The sequence below is a fragment of the Anomalospiza imberbis genome, chromosome 1, assembly GCF_031753505.1.
Source record: "Anomalospiza imberbis isolate Cuckoo-Finch-1a 21T00152 chromosome 1, ASM3175350v1, whole genome shotgun sequence".
Taxonomy (NCBI): domain Eukaryota; kingdom Metazoa; phylum Chordata; class Aves; order Passeriformes; family Viduidae; genus Anomalospiza; species Anomalospiza imberbis.
Window position 1 is genome coordinate 24,358,644 of NC_089681.1, and position 22,339 is coordinate 24,380,982.

Consider the following 22,339-nt stretch of genomic DNA (forward strand, 5'->3'; position numbering starts at 1 on the left):
TTCTTGGACTGGTTACACCTCCTGGACATAGTCCTCCAGACTTATTAGTGCCAAACAGAGGAAGAACCACTTGATGCAATCTGCTGGCTACACTCCTGTTAGAACAGACTAACTTGTTGATTGTGTTCATTGTACTGCTTACCAAAATGTCAAAGCCCTTTTTGGCAAAATTTTGATTTTTTTACCATTTTCTTTATTTACCGAGATTGTACTATTGCTTAGTATTGTTACATCTACATTGAAAGATTTGGCATTTGGCTTCTATGCACCTTATAAGATTCCTGCCAGCCCATTTCTCAAAGATGCTGAAGTCTCTGCACAGCAGCTCTACCTGCAGCATATTAACTGCTCTGCTCAGTTTGATCATCTCTACATTACTGAACGTCTACTGGGTCTTTCATGAGAGTATTGGTCCCAGTATCAATCTCTAAGGGATGGCACTGGTAATGAGCTGCTGGTTGGGCTTTGTGCCACCAATCATAACCCTTTTAGCCTGGTGATCCAGACTGTTTTCTCTTCATCATCTGCTTTTCCAGCCAATATGTCACCAACTTGGCCACAGATGACCATGAGAGGAAGACGTTGGTAAAGTTGTATAGATTATCCTACTGCTTTCTTCTTGCCCACTGTGCCAATCATTTCACCATACAAAGCTATCATGTTAGGCAGAATTTGCCTTTGGTAAATCCATGCCAACTCTTTCTAATCATGTTCCCTTTTCCCCATATATTTTTTAACATAAGTTTACATATCTGAATTGTTTCCTTGTGTTGTCTGGAGTACATACAAATTAAAGTCTCATTTTTTTCTCCTAATTAAATGGGATATTGTGAATCACTCTATGAAGACATTAGCACAAACAGCAAGAAAATTTAAGTATATCAAGAACAGCAAACCCATAAAGGAAGCGAGGGTTTTTGCCAGCTTTTGAAGAATAACAAATTATTATGACAGGTGCACAGGCCACCAAAAACCTGAATGATTTCTTTGTATAGGTTCCCTCTTCAGAAGGTGTCAGGGAGTTCACCACACTGATCTTACTTGTGTCAGGTAATGATGGAATGATGACAAGGAACAATTTTTTAAAGACACTGGTAAAATACCTCCAGGACTCTGGGGGAGCACCCAGGAAATGCCAAGACATCCAGTAATGAGGATATGGTTAAAGCTTCCTGCAATAACACATGACCTGGATTGAAACTGCAACTGATTAAAACCACAGCACAATGAAAGAGAATAGTAGCAAATTTGGGGATGATCCTAGAAAAATCAACAAAACTTATAGTAGTTAAACTGGATGAAATAGCTAGAAATAGTTATAAAGCATCCAGATGACATGATATGACAGAGCACAAATTACAGTTATAAAAGGGGAAATCTTGCATCTGTAGAGCAAGAATATTTTAAATACTTAGACATAAAAACAGATAAGCAGAATTCATAGCCACCATTTACTTGGATTTTAAAAGGCATTGTTACCTGTTGAAATATTGAAGAAGTAAAGAATTATTAGTGATGAGTTAGTGTGGCTAGATTTAAACAATTAAAAGCTAAATTTGAATTAATCTATAATTTATTTTAAGTCAGTAGACTGCAGGCCAAGTAGTCTGTAACCAGCACAAGTAACAGCTGACATAATCGTTTTATGGTTGAACGCTCCCTCCTCCCTCTCCCTCTCCCCTCAGGAACAAGAGTAGCTGTTGCCATTGCATTATCTAAGACTCCATAAGCAAAACAGGAGATAAGGAAAGCAAAAAAAAGCCTCCTTGGAAAGATAAAGAAAGGAATGCAGCAGCTCAGAGAGGAAAAGTGACTGCTGAGGTAAGATGAGGAATTACCAGCTTTAAAGAAAGAACCGGAAAAAAATTGTAAAAGGTGAACAGAACAGTGGAGTTGTGGATGCTTTGAACTTGTGAATGCTTTGAACTTTAAGGAGTTGAATCTGCATGATCTCTGCTGTAGAACATCTCCAGTCTCCTGACTCACAGGACATCTGGCCAACAGACTGGTGAGAGTTTATTAACAGAGGCTACATGTCACTGCTTAGCTCTGCTTGGTTGTGTATGTTCCAGTAAAGCTTGTTAGAGGATGGACTTTTTTCTCTCAGCTCTTGATTACCCACTACCCACATTTATCACTCTGGCATCAGGTTTGGCATTTCTGGGTGGGCTTGAAAGTTAAGTGAAGTGAGAAAGATAGGCTCCTGGGAGGACTAGGGGTTTGAAGGATCACTGTTTTCTTTTCTGAATGCAAGGAAGGTGGAAGTGCCAAGATAACTTTGTTTTGAAACAGGAGCACTTATCTCCTCATACATTACTATAAAATAGATTGGAAATAACTGGAAGCTAGCAATTTGCACTTCAAATGTATATGCCTCCCACCCAGTCAGTTATGGCATGCAAAGAGGCATGTGACACACGTGGTGATACATCTGCTGTCAGGAAAGGCTTGTAAGAGTCACATCAGACCCTGGGATAACTAGGTGGCCACTGCCTCAGCTAAACAAAGTGGAGGAGGTCAGGATCTGTCTCCATCGCTGTCTCTATCTTTGATTTGTTAATAGATGAAGAAAAAGCAATGTAAGGCTATGAGGGCTTCCTGCCCAAACTGAAACCACAGAAACAACTCCTTTTGGATGGTACTGTAAAAGTGACAAAGCCAAGAAATTGGGTATTTTGGTTGGTTTATAGGTGGCCCAGATTACAATGGAGAGGAAACACCTCACGTGGGGTGTGTGATGGGGACTGTAAGTATTAGCAAAATGATCCAGGAAAAGTTGCTGTTAATTTATGTTCAGGTTGACAGATGGCAGCATTAAAAGACACCTTGGTGGATCAGCCACTGCTAGGATCCTGTTTCAGATTGTGCAGTGAGGCACCAGCTCTTGCTCTGCAGGAAAAGGGTGTGCAGTCAGCAAATAGCACATCTCCTTCAGCTTCAGCATTCAAGGCTGTAAGTCTTCAAGAGATGGCCTGCTCTATCATCTCAAGGAAGGACAGAGAGTTTTGGCAAGATATTATTGCAAACACCAGATCTAACCCTCTCTGATTTAGTGGGATAATTTGGGATGGAAAGTGGTATGGTGTCACAAGCATATTGACTTAGATAAAAACTTGACAGTGTCTAAACACACAAATCAGGTTGTTAACATGTGCTAACCCTCAGGGAAATTCAGGAATGAATAAAACCTTGAAGAGATTATGAAGTGGTGCCTGATGGAAGTGAAGATGTAGTGATGTGTGTTAGGGATATAACATTTATGACCACCAGTTACATGCAAAAATAATTAACTCAGAAGAGGATGTCTAGACTATAGAGCATAGTTGTGAAATGGACCCTTCTTATCCCAAAATTATAATATTTTCACCAATTGACTGAAGTATTTCCAACATACAGGAAGAGAGCCAGCACAGCTGCTCAGACAACGAAAGGACAGATGTTTCTCTGACAGAAGCTGGCTATGACTTGGGCCTGTATGTCACAGGAAAAATTATAAATGATTATGTCTGGCATTAGGGTTTACACAAAGGCTTTGCACTGCTGGACATCCCCAGGGAGAACTGCTGAATGCTGAGGATGGCTCTGAAAGAGGTTGTAAAGCAGCAAGGGAAGGTCTGAGAAATGAATCTCCCAATAATCCTAATGCTGGAATGAGGAACTACTGCATCTCCTGGAATAGAAGAGACTTGAGGATGCTCCATTTGTGATTAGGAGCGTGGCTGCCAAATAAATTACAACCATATGGTCCAACAGACAGATGGATTCAAGGCATGTTAAAGACAGTGTCAGCTACACACCACCAGGTAGCCGAGCATACATTAGAAGCAAATGTTCAAAAGATGGATAAAGTAGCATGCGTGTTGCATCTGGCAGAATGAAATATTGGAAACTGAGTAACAGAGAGTCAAATGAAAAAAAAAACACATGCTGACACTTCAGGGGATGAGACTTCAGGGATGAGACTTCTTAGAAGTGTCAAGTAGGCCAGCCTCACCAGCTAAATCTAAAAAGGGGAAAAAAGGCCAGAGAAAAACATGTTCTATTTTTCATATTCAAATGCATGGAAAAGATCATAAAGCTGAGGATTTGACTTTCATTTTGCAGAAAAATCAAAATGTAGCCTGACTGGGGCAGAGAAAATTATAAATATCACAGCATCTCTGGCCTTGTTTTCGTGCAAGTACTTTCAAATTTGTGATTTCAGGGTTTCCCCTGGTTCCTGGTACATGTACCTGACAAAACTAACATATCTATGAGAAGTTTGGCAGGAAAGGTAATCGTTCCCAGTTGAAAAGACACTCTAACAAAGGCATTGGAATCCAGGACATAGTTAAATGAAAAACAGATAAAGAGTAGCACATATTGGTCAAGGTATAAAGGCTACATGAAAAGATACCGGAAATATGAAAACAAAATTTTAAAAAGTGTGCTTAAACTTGTCTAGTATTTAACACTCAGGCTACATGACACGTCTTTTATGTCTACCCTGAACACAGCTGCTTCATATATGAAGTCTGGCTGATCCTACTTGTTGGCCATGGCACTGAGAGGAGCAGGAAACAGGGAACTCAGGCAGATCAGTAGCATGAATGCTGGGGTCCCTACAGTGTTGTACAAGATCTCTAAGTCCTCCTAACTGAACAGAAGCCAAGCCACAGTACTGGAACAGTGATTCATAGGAGACGTGTTGCAGATCCAATGTTATTGAAAGTACTGAAAGGATAGAAAGTAAAAACAAAAACACAAACCAAAGTCTCTTGTTCTTGGTTGCAAACAGCACTTGCAGCAGATGCGCTGAGATGGAGACTGTCCTTCCCACTGAGATCAGAAGGATTGTGTTGGATTCAGCTATGGATAAAGAGTGGCAAGCACAGACTTGATGGAAACTATTCACTTTTATCCAGGATCAAGTTCTCAGTTTAATGATTGCCTGGTGTGTCATTTTAAGATCACTCTGCAGAAGTATAAGAAAACAGCATTAGCGTATATATGAAAAGGATGTGTGTGAAAAAGATGTGTGTGTTGCAGAACAACCTGTGAATCTGCTTTAGTTAATGACATCTCCAATCAAACTGTGTTTACTGATTCAAATGTAGCAGTTATTGGATGTTTTTTTTGCATAAACCACCTGTGTTTTCTGGTGGATTAGTCATTAATTACTGTACCCAGCATCAAAATATAATCCCAAATGCAACTGATAGGAAATTGTGTGATGTAAAATAAATATTAAAACACACAGATTTTTCAATAACTATTAGAAATGCCATGGAAGCAGCCAGAATGGCCTTGATGGTTGTGTGCCCCAGTGGTAGATACTGGAATGAATTAGAAGAATGAAGAATATCAATGGTATGGTTTTCTTTGGCTGGTCAGTCACCCACAGTTGCTGGAGTCTTGAATGCCTCCGTCTGGGCCACCAAGAAGTATTGGCTGCATTACTGGGCACCTCCCAGTAAGCCTGAAATGCCATAGACACCTGCCATGCCAGGCCTTGGTGCTGATAATAGCCTCATTTATTAAAGGAGGGTCTTCAAGGAAGGTGGGACAAACAGATGGTAGCTGACATGGGTTGCAGTTAGTGTAATAACATTTTTCTTGAGAATTTTTCTCTTGCAAAATCAAGCATAGGTGCTGTTATGTGCTGCATATGGGACACAAGGAACAGAAAAGGAAACTGGGGGGAAATGTCCCTAGAAAGACAGAGAAAGTAGAGTAACAGCTGAGAGAGGAAAAGCAATACTAAAGCAAGCCTCAAAAACAAACATGGGAACAAAGTCAAAAGATCCAGAAGAAAGAAGCAGTGAACACTTTGAACTCAAAGGAGCTGAATCCACTTAGATCCCTGCAGGTGACCACTGCCAGGCCCCCAAGCCTCCCAGGATGTTTGAGTTAGAGATTGGTGCGATCTGCTACAAAACAGTGCTTGGGTTATTACAGCTGTGGAGGTATTTTGTGAAATTAATTTCTCAGGTGTGTAGTGCCTGCTATGCAGATTTATCATTTTAGCAACACAGGCTGTTTCTGCTCTCAAAGCCACTTAAGTCTCCGGAATAATACAAAGACAAGAGTAATTAATATCAGAACCTGTGCTACATCAGTTCTTCTAACTTCTGTGAAATAAAGAGGATATTGTAAGTGGCATGAGTTTTCAGCACAGAATGTGTTCATTTCAACTGATGTACTGTGAAGGGACAGTTTATACCAAAAAACTACTTATTAATTATTGGATACAAAACCTACCTATTGTATTGTGTTGTATTTAATTCTCTTCTGTCCACTATCAAAGTCCCTGAATAACTCTTGGGGTTATGCCTCTTCTCAAATACCTTTGATATTATATCCATGATTATGTATTCTCTTTGTTTAACTCATTAACTTTTTGTTTTGCCTTTTAAACCATTTTTTTCCCTGAGATTGTTCCAGTGTGGCTTTTCTGCAAGCTTTGTCTTTGGAAGATAATTTAGGGTTTTCAGAGTGAAAATTCAGTTTCATTGCTTAAAGAAACCTTGTTAAAAAAAAATGGCTGATATACTAACCCTATTTTCATCCACTTTGGTTATTAAACAAATCTTCTGGGGATTATATAAATTCAGAGATTCTTGAACTTCTGCCAGAACCATGGTACACTTCCAGTGGGTATATATAACTCTTTAATGCCTAGAATGCAGCTGGATGTGTTGGGTTTACAGATACCCAGAGTCTAATGCACATTGTCTGCTCCAACACCAATATGTTCTTTTGCCATAACTCTTACTAGATTGTTATACAATAAAGAGCCAGGTGCCAACAATCTTAGCGATGATGCCCCAGCTAAATCTGCTTTAGATGAAAGTGCACCTGCTAGAAGCATTTCCCAGGACATGCAATAATTTAGCCTATAAATTCAAATAATGCTTATTCTCTTGGTTAAATCACACCTAGCAGTTTAGTCAGATACATAAAGAAAAGTTGGTACGTATGCCAAAAATTAATAAATTTGAGTCTCTGATCACAGATACAGATTTTACAGCCATGGAACAACATGAATTCCAGTGGAGTTACTTCAGATTTATACCATTTAAGCATGAAAAGGTTTGGAATCACTTGTAAGGATTTTCTATTATTATCTGGAAAAATATTTACAAAGATGTGTTCTCCTGCTGTTTTATTGAATTGTATGCAGTAGTAATGGATATGTGGCTTCTGTCTCGAGCCCTAGTTTTCAGATTTTAGGGCTGCATAACTTTCTAACCATGAGCTGTTTCAGAGCTAACCAAGTAAAAGGCTGTTGGTGCTGTAGGGAAATTTTATTGCCTTTAATGGATGCAAAATTTCTGCACTGCCTTCACTGAGCAACAACACAGGGTACAAATCACCAAAGGCAGTCTACCTTTTGTAAAAGCTTTTGTTGAATAGTTGCAGCTTAGGCCTGGAGTACAGCATTTAAAGTCTAAATACTTCACCTTGTGACCTTGTATAACTCATATGTTGCTCTTTAGAAATTACCCCCTTGAAGAGCTTGTTTCTTTCCACTGGATATATGGTGCTAAACTAACTTTAGGTGGTGAAAGTACACACTTGTGTTAAAAGTGGCTGGGGGTGTAGGTGCCTTAGAGAATTTAAGGATTACAAAGGACTTTGCAGATATGTTCAAATCCATATTCTGGATAACTGAAAATTATTGTTGTCACATACCCTGAACATTATATCATCTTATGTCATTGCCTGCAAAGTCTTATGCTAACCAGAGTTGCCTAACTAGCACTCCTGGTGGGATGTCCAGGAGAAAAGGGGAGCTGGATGGCTGACAGACTGGTTTATTGTTTCAAGTCTTATTGCTATCATAATGTCTGTGATTAAAAGTAGTCCCACTGTCACAGGCAGTTGTTTTCTATCTGAATTTGATAGTTTTGTTTTTAAGCTGAAATACAGTTTTATGCTGTGTGCACAGTAGGTAATAATAGGTCTTCTGGAATGGTCTTATCTAATGGCATAATTAGCATTTTAAATACAAAGGTTCCTTTTTCAAACCATTGCAGAGTCTTCTCCTTGCTTTATTACAGTATGAGTAAAACTTCTGTACAATGATGAAATAACAGCACATTTTCAGAAGCTGTGAACACAGTTTCTGAATAAAAGAGAATATAAGTATAATAGTATTTTTTTATGATACAGAACTAATTAAAAATTAATAAATGGTTTTGTTAATATAATTTTAAGTAAGTGTAGCATGGCTTGCTGTGTTAGTCAGCAGAGATTGTGCTCTAGAGACATACAACCTCTTCTGCTGAGGAGTTGGACCAGTCTGGCTTCTAATTAGTTTTACCATGCTCTTTGTTTCCAGTATCTGCAGGATTATGGGGGTCTGCTATGTCCAAAGAGGCTTTTCTGTGTGGGGTTGTCCTTTAAGAGCAGATGTTCCTTTAGATTTTTAGGCCAGCAAATATAAAATCTGAGTGGCCCAAAGTGTCTTTTTAACAGTACTGGAACTAGAAGTGGAGAAGTAGATCCAGAGTTATGAAATCGAACCTGATTCTGTGCAGCAGCTTTTCCTTAGCTACATCCAGCAGATCCTGGACAGAGTTGAGAATTAAAAAAATAAAAAACAAAACCAAAAACAATAAACATGTTAATACTGGTATTATTGCCTGTTCTTTTGGCACTTAGCTTTCCTCTTGGAGAAAAGCCAGCTCATCTTCTGTTTTTTTCAGTGTTATTGATTCTCTTGAGATGCTACATACTCAGGTCAGGCTTTGTGATTTGTGTTAAAGTGGTGGAGCTGAGAGTAAATCTATTAATTTATTTCAATATAGGAAGTAAGAATCTGAACACTTACTGCTGTTGCTGAATCAGTAAACAGAGGTTAATAAATGGTGCCACTCTGCAGATCTTTTTTTTGCAGACAGCACCTGGAATAATCTTACAGGCATTTGTAGGACATTAAGTATGAATGAATTCAATGTAATTTTAAACTTGCAGACTTTCAGGTAACAGTGTGGAAGAAAACAGATAATTAAGGGGTTTTTATTATAGTTCTGAAGCTGGAAACTTGAAACCATTTTGGAGTGACTAAGTTTTGCTGTGAAAATAAACATGTTTCAATTGCAGATCAGGGTGATTTTAAGAAACAAGTTTAGCTGCTGCACAAAGGTTATATCTGCAAGAGTTATAAAAAATACATCATGCACAGGAGACCAGAAGTGAAGTGTTACAAAGGTGAGAAATAAAATGAGTATGCCAGGAATGAAAAAGGTTATAGTCTGGCTGGAAGGTAAGTGTTGAGTGGTCTAGGCATCTGCACAGTGCAGATGGGACTGATGTATTGTAAGCTTTTGTACATATCGAGAACTACTTAAGATCACAAACTTTATTGCTATATAACTTTTTCAGTGAGTACTGTTAGCAAAATTCACAGAAGGATTCAAGTGAGAAGTAGATTTGTTCAGAGAGATAGATGTGATGGTGATGGTCTGAAAATTGTCAGTAAGGGAAAAACTGGGAGGAGGGACAACTTACCGAGTGGCAGAGAGCTGCAGGAGAGGCTGGTAATTGGAAGGCTGTCAGTGTCTAAGAGTTAGAAGAATGAAGTTAAGCTCAGTATGACTTTTTGGAAAAACTGGCAGTGACACCATTCCAGATTTAAACCTGGGAGACTTCAACACTGCCCATCAGAACAAGTGCTAATTAAGAGATCCCACCTTGCTCTAACTAGAGCAATGTAGAATTCACCCATTTCTTATCTCCTGAGCCCGAACACCAAACAGGTGACTGTGACTGCAGTGCTATTTGTTATTAGCTAGTACAGCTGGTACAGCCTTTAGACAGTAGCTCTGGTGCATGTGATGAGTCCTGATTAGGTCATGCTTAAAAGATGTGATGAGGGAAAGAACCTGGGTACTATTACCTGTTTTCTCTAATAAAATAATGCTGATACAAGTACAATTTATCTTGACTACTAGCATAATCTTAGTCTTGTATGATTTGATTTTGAAAGCAGAAACAGAGGTAGAAATGAAAAAGGAACAGGAAAAATTAAAGGGGAAAAAGCATGAACAATTCAAAATGTGGCTCTGGCATTTTTTACTGGAAAATGAAGCAAATGAAATCTCAGTCTGGATATTTGAAGGGATTCAGAGACCACACAAAATTGCAGAAAGGAAGGGCATTTATTAAGGTAATGGGAATCATTATAGTGTGGTTTTGGGAAGCATGGCTGAGTTTGCTTAAGTGCAAACTAGATAAGAGAGGATGTATATAAAAGCTTAAAGAGATCAAACAGTGATATGGGCGGGGGATTTGGCTATCAAAATTATTTAGGATTGGCCAGCTTTTCCAAATACCTCTTGTGACTAAAAGGAGAATGAGGAGGAGCAATACAGCCAGTTAGTGTGGTCTTATCAGTCAAATCACTAAAACTAGAAGCATCTGTTTGGAATGGGAAATACACTTGGAATGACAGAGTTGTGTTTTAATAATACATCAGCTGTAAAGTGGAGTTATCATGGCTGAGAGTTAGCAGGTGGAAGGACAAAACAAAGGGGAAAAAAGAGTGGCTATTCTACACCAATAGGTCTGAATGAAATTCCATTAGGGTGTTATTTAACTAAAATAAAAAGCAACCCATAGGTTGCTTTGTAATTCTGGTCTATTTCAGGATTTTGTTACCAAAACCAGAAGTTAATCTTTTTAAGCTACTGTTTTTCATCCCAGTTCATAGACAAGCAAATAAAACTTTTGTGTTAGTGAGTTCCTTGTCCAAAGGTGAACAAAACTGCAACAATAACTTAAATGCAGACAAAACAGGAACTTTGTTGTGCAGGAACATTATTTATATTAATTTCTTTGTTAAAAATACCTTAAATGTGTGACAAATTGTCAATATCAAAAACTATTAAGGGAATTAGCAGGGTATGTATCTGTTCTGTACACAAGTCTCTTTGGTTGTCACCATGCTTTAGGATAGTCTAAACACCAGAGAAATCTTTTACCTCTTAAACATTACCTGACCGAGTAGGAAACATGGAGGGAGAAAATTCTCACTGTTTGGATGGTGTTTGCTACTTGAACTTCCATCTCTCTCTTGTCTAAGGAAAGATACAGTATGTTGGATGAAAAACACCTGTGGACAGGACCTGAGCCACAGGCAGCTAATTGGACCTTGGGGACTAGATTATTGAGAATGGCAAGTGATGTGAAGAGAAGAATGTTGATAATTTCAGGAGAGTGCTCAGTGGGACAGAGGAAAGTTAAATTTCATGGTGAAGGTGTAATGACGTTGAACAAATACAGTGTGAGGTTGGGTGAAGATACCTGGTGTTCTTGCCCTCAAAAAGGCAAGATTTCCTGAAGCATTCTCACTTAGATAAGCTGTTTATTAAATGTGGTGTGTGCAGCTTGGGAAATGCACTGTAAGAAATACTTCTGTACCCCGTAAGAACATTCCCTTATTGTTCCCTAACCTGTTGTCATCACTACAAGCTCTGACCTGGACCTCTCATTAATCACAGCTGAAGAGTTTTGTAGTTCTCACACCAGGGAAGGAAGTCAGGGTTTTAGTTCCCAGCAATCTTCTCTTGTCCATAAATATTATTGTTACTTTTGTGGGGAAAAGGAAAATTAACTTTCTCCTTCTTTCTCCTGGACTAAACTTGTTCCTTTTAGTGAGTGCAGATATCAGCAATAGTAATGGAAAAAGAAAGTTCAGCAGTTGTGTTATTCAAATTTCTTTCAACAATTGTGTTACTCAAAGAGAAAAATTAAAACCCAAATATTTGCAAAACAGAACAGTACAAAAATGCTAAAAAATCATCAATGATGAGACAAGGTAATACGCAGAACTAGGTACATTCTGCTTTTGGTTGCACTGAAAGTTCTGGATGACGAAACTAATTTCAGGTTACTCCAGGTTTTTCTTTTTATAAGAAAGAATAAACTCAAGCACATTTATTAAATAAGTTGCCTTCCTTATGATATCAAAATTCAAATATTAAAATGCTCTGGTTTTAGGTCTTATACATTCCTGAATGTGCAGAATTCAACACACTGAACTGGGATTTAGAGCACGACAGGTGCAGATTTATGAATCTAATAGTATTGTGATCTTAGATTTAGTTTTTGCTGTCAATTGAACTAAATACTATCAAAATATTGTACTGGTATGTATATAAGAATGCTTCTTTAAACAATTTTGCACTGCTGAGCTGACAGTACTTAGCATATCAAAGCAGCAGTATGGTTGTAATACTCTGTTCAAATTAAACTGGGACATAAACAGAAAATAAAATAAACCATGTATTTTTCTTGAAAGATCTGAAAATCTCAGATCTAAAAAGTATTTCCAAAGCCAATGGTAAATTGAGGATATTCTGTGCTATAAGAGGTCATTTTTTTGGTTGCATGACTCTTTGTCCAAAAACTTTTTGAAGTTTCACAAGGAACTCCATCAAGAGGCTTTTCTATTGAAATCTAATGCATTCTGTCACATATTTTGCCTAAAGAATGAGAACTTGGCTAACTATAGCCAGAGGCAGGGCAGCAGAAATCGTGTACAGTGACTGTAAGTGGAAGTGAATGACTACTGACTGCCCAGGCATGGGATGGGAAGGAGAGCTCAGCTCCGGCTGAGGCACGCTAGCAGGGTTGTCTCGTTCCCTGAAGATGTCCTTTGTGACCCTTCTCCTTTTCTCTCCTTTTTCCTGGGGCGAGAGGCCCCAGCAGGCAGGAACAAGAAGAGAGGAAGATGGCAGATCTGGAGGCAGGGGCTTAAACAGGGCTGTCTGTGCTTCCCCAGCAGCTATGTGGGACAGAGCAAAAGCCTTGGCTTGCATCTGCTCCTGAAGGGGGGCTGCTGTCAGGCACACCCCTGTGCATGCTGAGGAAAGAAATGCCCTCCTGTGCAGATGAAGATGGCAGAGAGCACTACTGCTGTGGTCCCTGGATCCTCTGCCAGTCCACACAAACAACACAATTTTTCTGTTCTCCAGACATTTATTTTTTGAGTGGAGAGGAGGGCTGAGCACTCACAGGACAGCAAAACAGAGAAATTAACAGGATGCTCAGAGAACTAATAATGTCATGGGGAACTACTCCTGATTTACTTACCAGATAAAAAGTGGCAGAATCAATTAAACAGCCATCAAACCATCCAGTGCCTGGCTGGCCTCAGTGACTGTAGTTTGCATGGAATCCAGTTTCGAATGCACAGACATCACTCTTGTTAAGATCATTTACCCAGTTAGTGCAAACTGGAGCTCATGTTGTCCCTCTTAAGAATCGGGCTAACAGTGAAATAGCACCAAAGACATTAGTTCAGTTTTTGGATTTGAGTTCTTTCTAAAAATTCTGGAAGATGCCTACATTTTAATGCTATGCATTTCTTCCTGAAAGGAGAGATGGAGATTTGCAGGTGCACATTGTGTGTACATGTCAGCGAGGGAGAGGCGGCTGGTTCATCGCACAGGTGTCTGTGCAGAGCAGCAAACCTCTCAAGTTGGTGGAATCAAATTACATTCAGCACTGTGCAGTGCAAATGAGCTTTCTTTTCTGGGCAAATGAGAGGTTTTGTAGTTCACAGATATTTAAGTGGGATTTTTTTGATAGTCAAACCAACAGGCTGTGTGAGGACAGGCTGAAAAAGGGATGTGAGGTGCAGGCGGCAGCTGCATCTGTTCTGTTGTCATTGCTCAGCCTTTCACCTTGCACGTGCTTAGTATATTGTAAAAATAATTGTAAAATAGTAACAATTTCTTCCATCTCTCTTCCCCTGTAAAATGCTGAGTGAAAAAGTAGTGTCTGGAGAGCAGTCATTTTTGTGGTTGAGGAGAAGAAAGGAAGATAAGAGAAAACACTGATGTAGGGGCATTATCCTTATTTCACCTTGGTGTTAACAAAAGCCTTAACAAGCCTGGAGCCTGAGTGCAGAAAATGTGCTGGTAAGTGTGTGACCAGCACATCTGCTGCTGCAGCTGGGTGGGAAAGCAGGAGCTGCTGGAGGTTCCAGTGTTTCCCCTGTAATGGTTCACGTTGCTGAGGCTGTTGCACTCAGCAGTAGCAGAGCATGGCTGGGGAGAAAGCAGGGCACCAGCAAGGAGGAAAGCCCTGGGATGGTTCTGTGGCTTAACCCCAGTAGACAGCAAGACAACACACAGCTGCTTAATCTCTCCCCCACTCCGTGGGATGTAGGGGAGAATCAGAAGGGTAAAGTGAGAAAACTTGTGGATTGAGACAAAGGCAGTTAAAGAATATATAACACCACCCCGCCCACACAATAAAACAAAGGAAGTAAAAAACAACAAAGAGGAAGGGACCCTTCCCCTCTCTCTCCCCCCAAGAAACACAAATTATGCAAAAACAATCAATTTCTCACCACAAACTGGTTGGTGCCCAGAGCAACATCAGTCTCCATCAACCTCCACCTCTGCCCAGTTTTATTGCTGAGCATGATTCTATATGGTTTGGAATTTTTCTCTGGTCAGCTGGGGACAGCTCTTCCAGCTGTATCCCCTCCCAGCCCCTTGTGCACCCCCATGTCCTCACTGGTGAGGCGGGGTGAGAAGCAGGAAAGGCCCAGCCTCCGTGTGAGCCCCACTCTGCCATAGCTAAAACATCCCTGTGTTGCCAATGCTTTTCATCACCTATCCAAAACACTGCCCCACACCAGCCACTGTTAAGAAAATTAACTCTACTCCAGCCAAAACCAGTGCAAATTGTTAGGGATGTGGAGCCATTGCATTGGGCCAAACCAGTGTTCCTGTGTTCAAGGGACAGGTTTCAATCTCTTGTGCTTCGTTGTGTAGGAAAAATAATGAGTCAGGACCAACACTGGTCCTGATCCTTCAGCCAAGGCTTGCACAGATCTCTCCCCTGCAGGTGGTGACATTTTTTGATGCATACGGGCAAGAAGAGGGAAGAACGTGTAATTAGAAGAAAAAAAAAAAAAAGATGAAGGAGAACAAATCAATATAGTATTTTTTTCTGGCTTTGTTAATGAAAAAATGGAATTGGGAAATGGAGATACCGTATATTAAATACTTTGACAGTTTAAAAAAAAACTGTTAGCCACATCTATTGAGACTGCTTAATTTTTAGAACTAATAGCAAAGCAATTCCCAGAACAACAGTTCTCTGAGCTGCAGTGGTACTCTGGGGATCCTGCTGCTGTTTGTAACAATATTACCCTTTTTTTTTTTTTTTTTTTTTTTTTTTTTTTTTTTTTTTAAGTTGCATCACTCCCCATTTATTGTGCTACTTGCTGTGTGATACTTGTGTGTGATGAGAACAAGGGAGGTTCCTCTTTGGAGTGGCTCCTGAATGTCTTGCCACAACTCAGCCAGCTCTCCCAAGGAACAGCTGCCTCCTCCATCCCCTGTTGTGCTGATAATTCAGCAGTCACCAACTTTCACCCAGCATCAAAGGCAGGTGAGGGGCAGATCACTGATGATTTTTTATGCAATGAAAAACACCTAAGAAAGAAATGTGTATAAATGACTGTCCTTTTCCAGGACTTTACACAATGCTCCATACAATAGTTGATAACATTAGGTGAAGGTAGCACAGTTTGAAAGGAAAGCACCTGGTTTTGTTGCATTGACCTTTTCTGCTGTAGTACAGGATTTTGTAGAAAGTTGGTTGAAAAAAAACAGTTATCTGCCTCTTACCCAGAAGCAAAAATGGACAGAAGAGTTGGTACATTACTTTTCTTTTACCTTTATACTTTGTTATCAAAATGTTATAATACAGCATGCACTCACATTTTTTAATGCAGGCATCTTGGCATGGATCCATTTATAAATATTGTTTGTAAATGCCAAGCTCACATTGAAGGCAATGGGGTTTGAGATGTCTAGGATCAAGCACACTCAGCCCTTGAGTAGATTTGCAATTTGTGTGAGAACTCATATTTGTTTGTGTGTCCAACCACTGCATTTTTTGTACAAAAATAAACTGATTCTTAAGCACATATTTTATCTTCTTTCATAAATCTATAGCTGTCAAAATCCAGGCTGTACTTTAATGTGGTCCTTACTATGTCAGTCTTTCCTGTGGGTTAACATGCACGTAAGTATCCACAGAAGGAGAAACCCCAGAATTTTCTGCTCTTCCACATTTACTTGCTACAACTGAGTATTTACCCCAAAAGGTTCTGTACTGGACAGCTTCGATTACAAACATGAACGTTTGAATCTGTTCCACACTGGGCCAAATTGAGAACCGGTATTAACTCCAGTTTGTCTGTTGGGTTTGGGAAGAAGGTGGTTTCTTCCTTTTCTAGAGAGAAGTGGATTTGCTTTCAATGTAAAAATGTGCAGTGGTACAAATATTGCTTGGGCTGTGCTTCTTGCAACAGATCTGAATTTGGCCTAGTGTGCAAACACAGTCTTAGATTGAGCAGGAAATCCTTGATTACTGTATGCAATTCCTTGCTTTCAAATGAAAACAGGTTATAGAATGTATTTAATAAGCATCAATTTACCCCAATTATGCAATTCCCCCCCCCCCACTCTAATATTAGGAACCCTTTCTTCTAATGGCTCAAAATGTTCTTCTAAATCCAATTTTACGTGTTCAGGAACAATTTATACCCATTTGTTCTCATGCCACCATTTTCCTTTAGCTTAAATAGCTCTTTCTTCTCCGTGTGTTTACCTCCCCACAACATATTTATAGGCAGCAATCATAACCTTCATTGTTTATCACATCTCCATTCGCTACTGTAATTAGAAATAGCAGCCCTAATTTCTTCCTTTTTCTTTTCTTTATAAAATGAAAGATTGATTATTGGATATTTGATGCTACCAATTTTCTTTCTTTTTTTCCATGTTAATTTTAAATGGCATCAATTTGTTTAACTTGCTGCTCATATGAAAAAAAAAATTATGCCTAATTGGCTGCATTTTCATAGCTACACAAAGGGGACATTGCATAAAGGCAAAGCAATTGGATCCCCTGTCAAAACAAATTAGAAACTATATTTTTGTTCTTGTTAGGGTAATCAAAATACTTGAATCCTTCACAAGCTGTATAATCATTTGACCTATTTATGACCTCAGGTGCACTTGGTTCACCTCCAAAGACCAAATGAAGTGATAACTGTAGCTAGTCAATAATCCAGGACTTAGCTGGCCCAGGAGACATTAGTGTTAGTGTCCTATGGGTGATGTCTAAATTAGATGGCCGTCAGGTATGTGTACACTGGAGTGGTCATTAGAGTGGGCAGATGTGCACAGCTAATGGCTTACAGTGGGGATTGCTGCAGGGGAATTCCTTGAGAAAAAAGTGAGTTAATGTGAGACAGGCTATACAAAAGGGTGCTTTTGTGTGGCAAGTATTTTCAACATACAGACTAGTTATGAGTAATTGATGGGCAAAATATGTGAATTATTAATTTAACATAAAACATGAAACTAATTGGGTGCATGAACACCAAAACCATATAAAGGAAGCTTTTTATTCTAAATATGTAAAAAGCAGGAATGCAGCACAGAGCCTTATGCGTAACAGAATAAAGCTCTACACATGTAAGCAAAAAAATGTCTGTGACTGCAGCATTGAGAGCTAACCAGCATTAGTCCCAGATCACAGAAAAAACTAAGTGCACAAGTGACCTATGTTCCAGCATCTATGCAAATCTCCGGCAGATGCAGAGATTTATATACACTTTACACACCCCTGAGGAAATAAACATTTTGTACCACTGATGAAGCAGATGTATTTTCCTCTGTGAAATGTGCATAGAATCCGATCAGAAAAAAAGTGTTTAATGTATTCAACACAAGCACACACCATCCCTTAACTTCACCAGTAAACTGGAATAAAGAGCAATGTTGGACCAGAACTAATTAGAGGGTTTATTGCATGCTATGACTGTACATTTGCAGGAGTGCTTTAGAAGAATCCTGTGCCATTCCAACTGCAATGGAAATTCTTATCCAGGCATAAATAACTTTTATATTGATCAAAATTGGCATTGTGATGAAAAAGCTGTCAATGAGAGGTATTACAATCCCTTGAAAATTTTGGTGTGAGTTTTCAGGATTTTCTCCTCCTCCCCTCCCACTTCTGTCTTTTAACTTTGTGGATATGGAAGATAGAAAAGTGAAAAACTCTGGACAAAAGTCATTCCCAAAAAGAGCCTCATAGAGTAACCAGCCAAGTCTTCCATCTGGATATTTTGTCACAGGAAAGATAGTATTATGCTGCAAACTTTGAATTTGTACTTATAATTGTTTTGGTGTCATACCATCAGAAGAAAAGAACACAGGGCAGTTATGGCCTGTGTAATCCTAAACTATAAAATGAGATGTATGTTTGAAACGTCAAGGCATTTGAATGTCTTATGCCATGGTCATGGAAAATTATGCAAGGATGCATGAATAAAACATTTTTAGTACATAAACAGAGTAGAAACATAAGAAAAAAGGAACAAAACATGCAATAATGGATCAAGAAGGAAATTATTCCTTTAATCTTTTTCTGACTTTGGATCATAGCACTCCAAGTAAAGCAGAATTACTCCTAGTAATGTCCAGAGAAATACATAATTTACAACCTATCCACAGCAAAGATTTTAATCCTCAGGTTTTTCTGAACCCTACAGATGGAGAAATTATTTTTAGCCCTCCTAAGCCTTTGATATTTCAGTGAGGAGATCCAAAAAGGGATGCATTAGTGTCTGCAGATTTAAATGCAGTATTAGCAAGATGTTAGTGTTGAATTCAGGACAATGAAAGCCAGCCTCACAAAGCAAACAAATCACTCATCCTGCTTCTGCCATCAGCTGGCAATAACATTGCAAGGAAGACTGCTTGTTCCGAGGAACTTGTAGCTCACATAGTGACACAGATATTTGTCAGTCTAATGAAAGCCTAGGAGAAGGGAACATATAATTTGGGGATGACTTAGGTAGCTGAGTTATTGAGGGGTTAAATATAATACAATTATTTCTTCATGCCAAGAGATAGGGCAGCTGATTTGGAGATATGACGCTTTAATGATAAATGAGTTCCTGCGATTATTCAGGACGTTATTGCTCATTGCCAGCGAGACAGGTTTTGGTGCTTGTTAGCTGAAAACCCAGGATCTGTCAGAAGCAGGGTACTAAGGAGATCATTTATACTGACTAATAAAAATGAAGTGTTCTCATTCTAGAATTGATTCTTACTAATATCGTTTTGCAGCCGGTGAAGTGATATGAGAAACATCTAAAATAAAGACTATCTTTCCAGACTCTTGCTAAGAACAACCCAGCCCTTCTCAAAGTGCAGACCTTTCTGGTTTTGAATTTAAAATTAACTTTATTTTGCTAATTTGGCTTCCTTCAGATAATCATCTGGAGGTGCAGTAACAACAAAATAGGTTTTCTGCTGGCTCATAGGTTGGCATTGGTCCAGTGAGTAAGTAAAACTACAGGGAGCTCCACATCTGAGAATCCCCATTCCAAGCTATATCTGTCTGAGTTTAAATGGTTTTAGAGTTTTAAGAGCTTATGATTCTCCAAACTGTCTCCATGGATTTAATACAGCATTGAGAAATTCAATTCCCTGGACAGAGACATGAGTTTTATGCTGTAGAAACTGTGACTGGTGGTGAAACAAGGAAGGGTTAATTAGCTGATCAGATTTGCTCTGACTGTCTGTCATCCTCAAGAAATTCCATGATCTGGAAAAATAACTAAGTTGGTTTGGGGCATAGAATGAGGGACTCTGGGTGTTTCCCTCTTTTGGGAAATTATGAAGAGTTTGTTTAAGAATAGAAATATTTCATTTAAAAAATTGGAAATCTTGCAGAGATCATAGTTGAGTACAAAGGCTTGGTGTCTCCCAACAGGTAAGAAGGCAGTTTTGAAAGACTTTTGAGTTCTGTCATCTACATGAACTGTTTTTCTACATTTTCTGATGGTGACACTTTCTTTCTGAAAACTTCTGCCTGCTCTCAGAATTGACATAGCACTAAGGACAGTCAAATAAACTACATGGATTGCACAGTGTCCTCACATGCAGAGCCCCTGTGGTGAGGAGGTGGAAGAGAAAACTGGCAATGATTTGGAAGAAAAAAATAGGCAGAAGCAAAATGAGCGTTTTGAGAATTCAGAATTTGTGATAGAGGAGGAAGTGTGCTTTAAAAACTTTAGCATGGATAGACAAGCATTATTAATTTTCACCCTTTTCTCAATTTAAAATTACTTTTTTAGTGTTTAAATTTTGCCTATTTACAAAAGTTAACCAGCCTGTATGTGGTGAACAATGAACCTGACTACTGTTCAACTAGAGAGGGAGTACTGACTTAACATTTGCCTACCTTAGCAGTGAGAACAAGGTCAATCCTACATGCTGGCACCTCTTCAGGCAATAGTTCTAGTTTAATACCAATGATTTCTACATTGCAGCAACATTTTAACATCACTTTTTCTTCAGATTCCTTGTACCTGTCTGATAAACAGGAGATGCACTGTTCCTGAGAGAACAGTGTGAACTGAGGCTGAGGGGAATACCTGGGGCAGGGTGGATGAGGGTGCTGCTCAGCTCTGGTCCCCTGGAGATGGAGAGAGCTGTGGCAGAGGGTCAGGATGCCAGAGGGCTCCTTTCTCCAGCAGGCCTGGCCAGTGGTAGCCCAGGGGAAGTGGTGATGCTCATCTTTCACCTACTGTGTGTTAGAGCTGATGAAAACATCAAACAGCAAGAAGGAGAAGCACAGAAGTGAAAAGAGCACGATGGAAAGAAGATGCAAGCATGCCAAGAAGAAGAACCTCCTGGTGGAGCAGTAGCTGAGGAGGGAAACCCAAGTCTGTGAGCTCCTTGGTTGTCTTCCTTGGCCTGAAAGACCTCTGCAGATCAAAGGAGCTTGCTGTTCTGTTCTGGAAGCAACAAAAACTTTTCAAGTATTTTTTTCTTCTGGGAAAAAGAGAGATATATGTATGTGGCTGTGAAAGATGTTTAGGGCACTGTAACTGCCTGGGAGAAGCTCACCTTCATCTGTGTGTGGTGCCAGGTTACTGGCTGAGAGCCACATGGCTGTGCCTCCTGTGCCAGTTCAAGGAGTATTTCACATTTCTCAATAGTCATCTTTTTTAGAGAGATTGAAGCATTTTCAGAGAGGTAAGCAGAGGCTTGCAATTCCCAGAGACACATCTGACAAATTCAACTCTAAGGCTCTTTTAAGTGCTCGTGTTTTTTCTGAGTCAGACAGAGCAGGTCTGGAACCTGGAGTTTTGCACAATTCTTGGTGTCCTCACTACAAGTGCAGAGCCAACATTTTTTTTCCAGTTTGACCAGAAATTTTATTCTGCTGCTGGAAAACATTTTCTGGCAGAAGTTTGCTGATGCTCAGATAAACTCCATGAAAACCTTTTCTGTAGATGAAGTAGTGTGTTCCAATTTCTTTGCCATAAAATTTGCTGTTAAAACATTATTTCACAGAAATGCATCCTGTACTGGAGACTTACAGGGGAATAATTGCAGTCAAGCCCTAGAAAAGACTGGATTCAAAACCTAGGGAAAGCAATGAGAGTTTTCCCTTCAACCTGTCTTCCCCTCAGTGGGTCTTTCAGTGCACTAATGCAGCACCAGTTTGGTGGGAACCCAGAAATTCCTGGTTGCTCTTTAAAATCTCTTTCCCATAATAGGCTTCGTTTACTTGGAATGAGTCAATTAAATTAGCAGTTTATCTCAGCTAACTAACTTCTAAACTTCTCAACTGCCTTTGCAGTCCTGAGGGCAGCTCCACAGATACTGATCACACTGGACAGGAGATAGTGGCGTTGGGTTGATGGGCAGCTCATGCCAAAAGAGAGCACCTAGCTCAACTTGTCAGTGATTTCAGCCTTCAGGATGGATATTATTGCTGCAAGTGCAGCAGCTCCTCTGGGAAGAGTTATACACACATTATTCACTGGAGACTTTTTTAAAATTAAAATTCATTCTCCAGGGAGACTCTAACAGCCCATGAGGATGCTGGAGTGGAGGAAGACTATAAAGAAATGCAATTGGTCTGAAAGGAACTATTTTACTATTGCACACTCCTCTCAGACTATAAAGAAATGCAATTGGTCTGAAAGGAACTATTTTACTATTGCACACTCCTCTCTTTCTTCTGTGGCTGCAGCCTGGACTCACTGTCCAGTGTTGGGAACTGAGCATGGGGCTCTGGGGTCTGAGGTGCTGCTTGGAGCTTGACAGGAGCTCGACAGCCACCAGCTCTCTCTCCAGCTGGCTCTCCACGGTGGGAACTTCAGCACGTGGCCTCTGCGAGCACTGCTGTGCGCTTCGGCATCAAAGGAGAGCACTGCCTGCTTTGTCCCACCTTTGCATTAAGAATGGGAATGAAAAAATTGAGCTCTCTGAGTCAGGCTTGAATTTCTGATCTC

At 39.7% G+C, this 22,339-nt stretch overlaps 1 long non-coding RNA gene across 2 annotated transcripts; it reads left to right on the forward strand.

Moving 5' to 3' along the window:
• The first annotated feature begins 596 nt into the window (after positions 1 to 596).
• Positions 597 to 4,686, forward strand: LOC137471031 (uncharacterized). 2 transcript variants are annotated; one of them, XR_010997367.1, is made up of 3 exons: positions 597 to 1,050; positions 1,686 to 2,008; positions 3,397 to 4,686. It is a non-coding gene; the product is annotated as an uncharacterized lncRNA (long non-coding RNA). The 2 variants fall into 2 exon arrangements; XR_010997368.1 differs by having other exon boundaries at positions 1,686 to 1,821.
• The last annotated feature ends 17,653 nt before the right edge of the window (positions 4,687 to 22,339 follow it).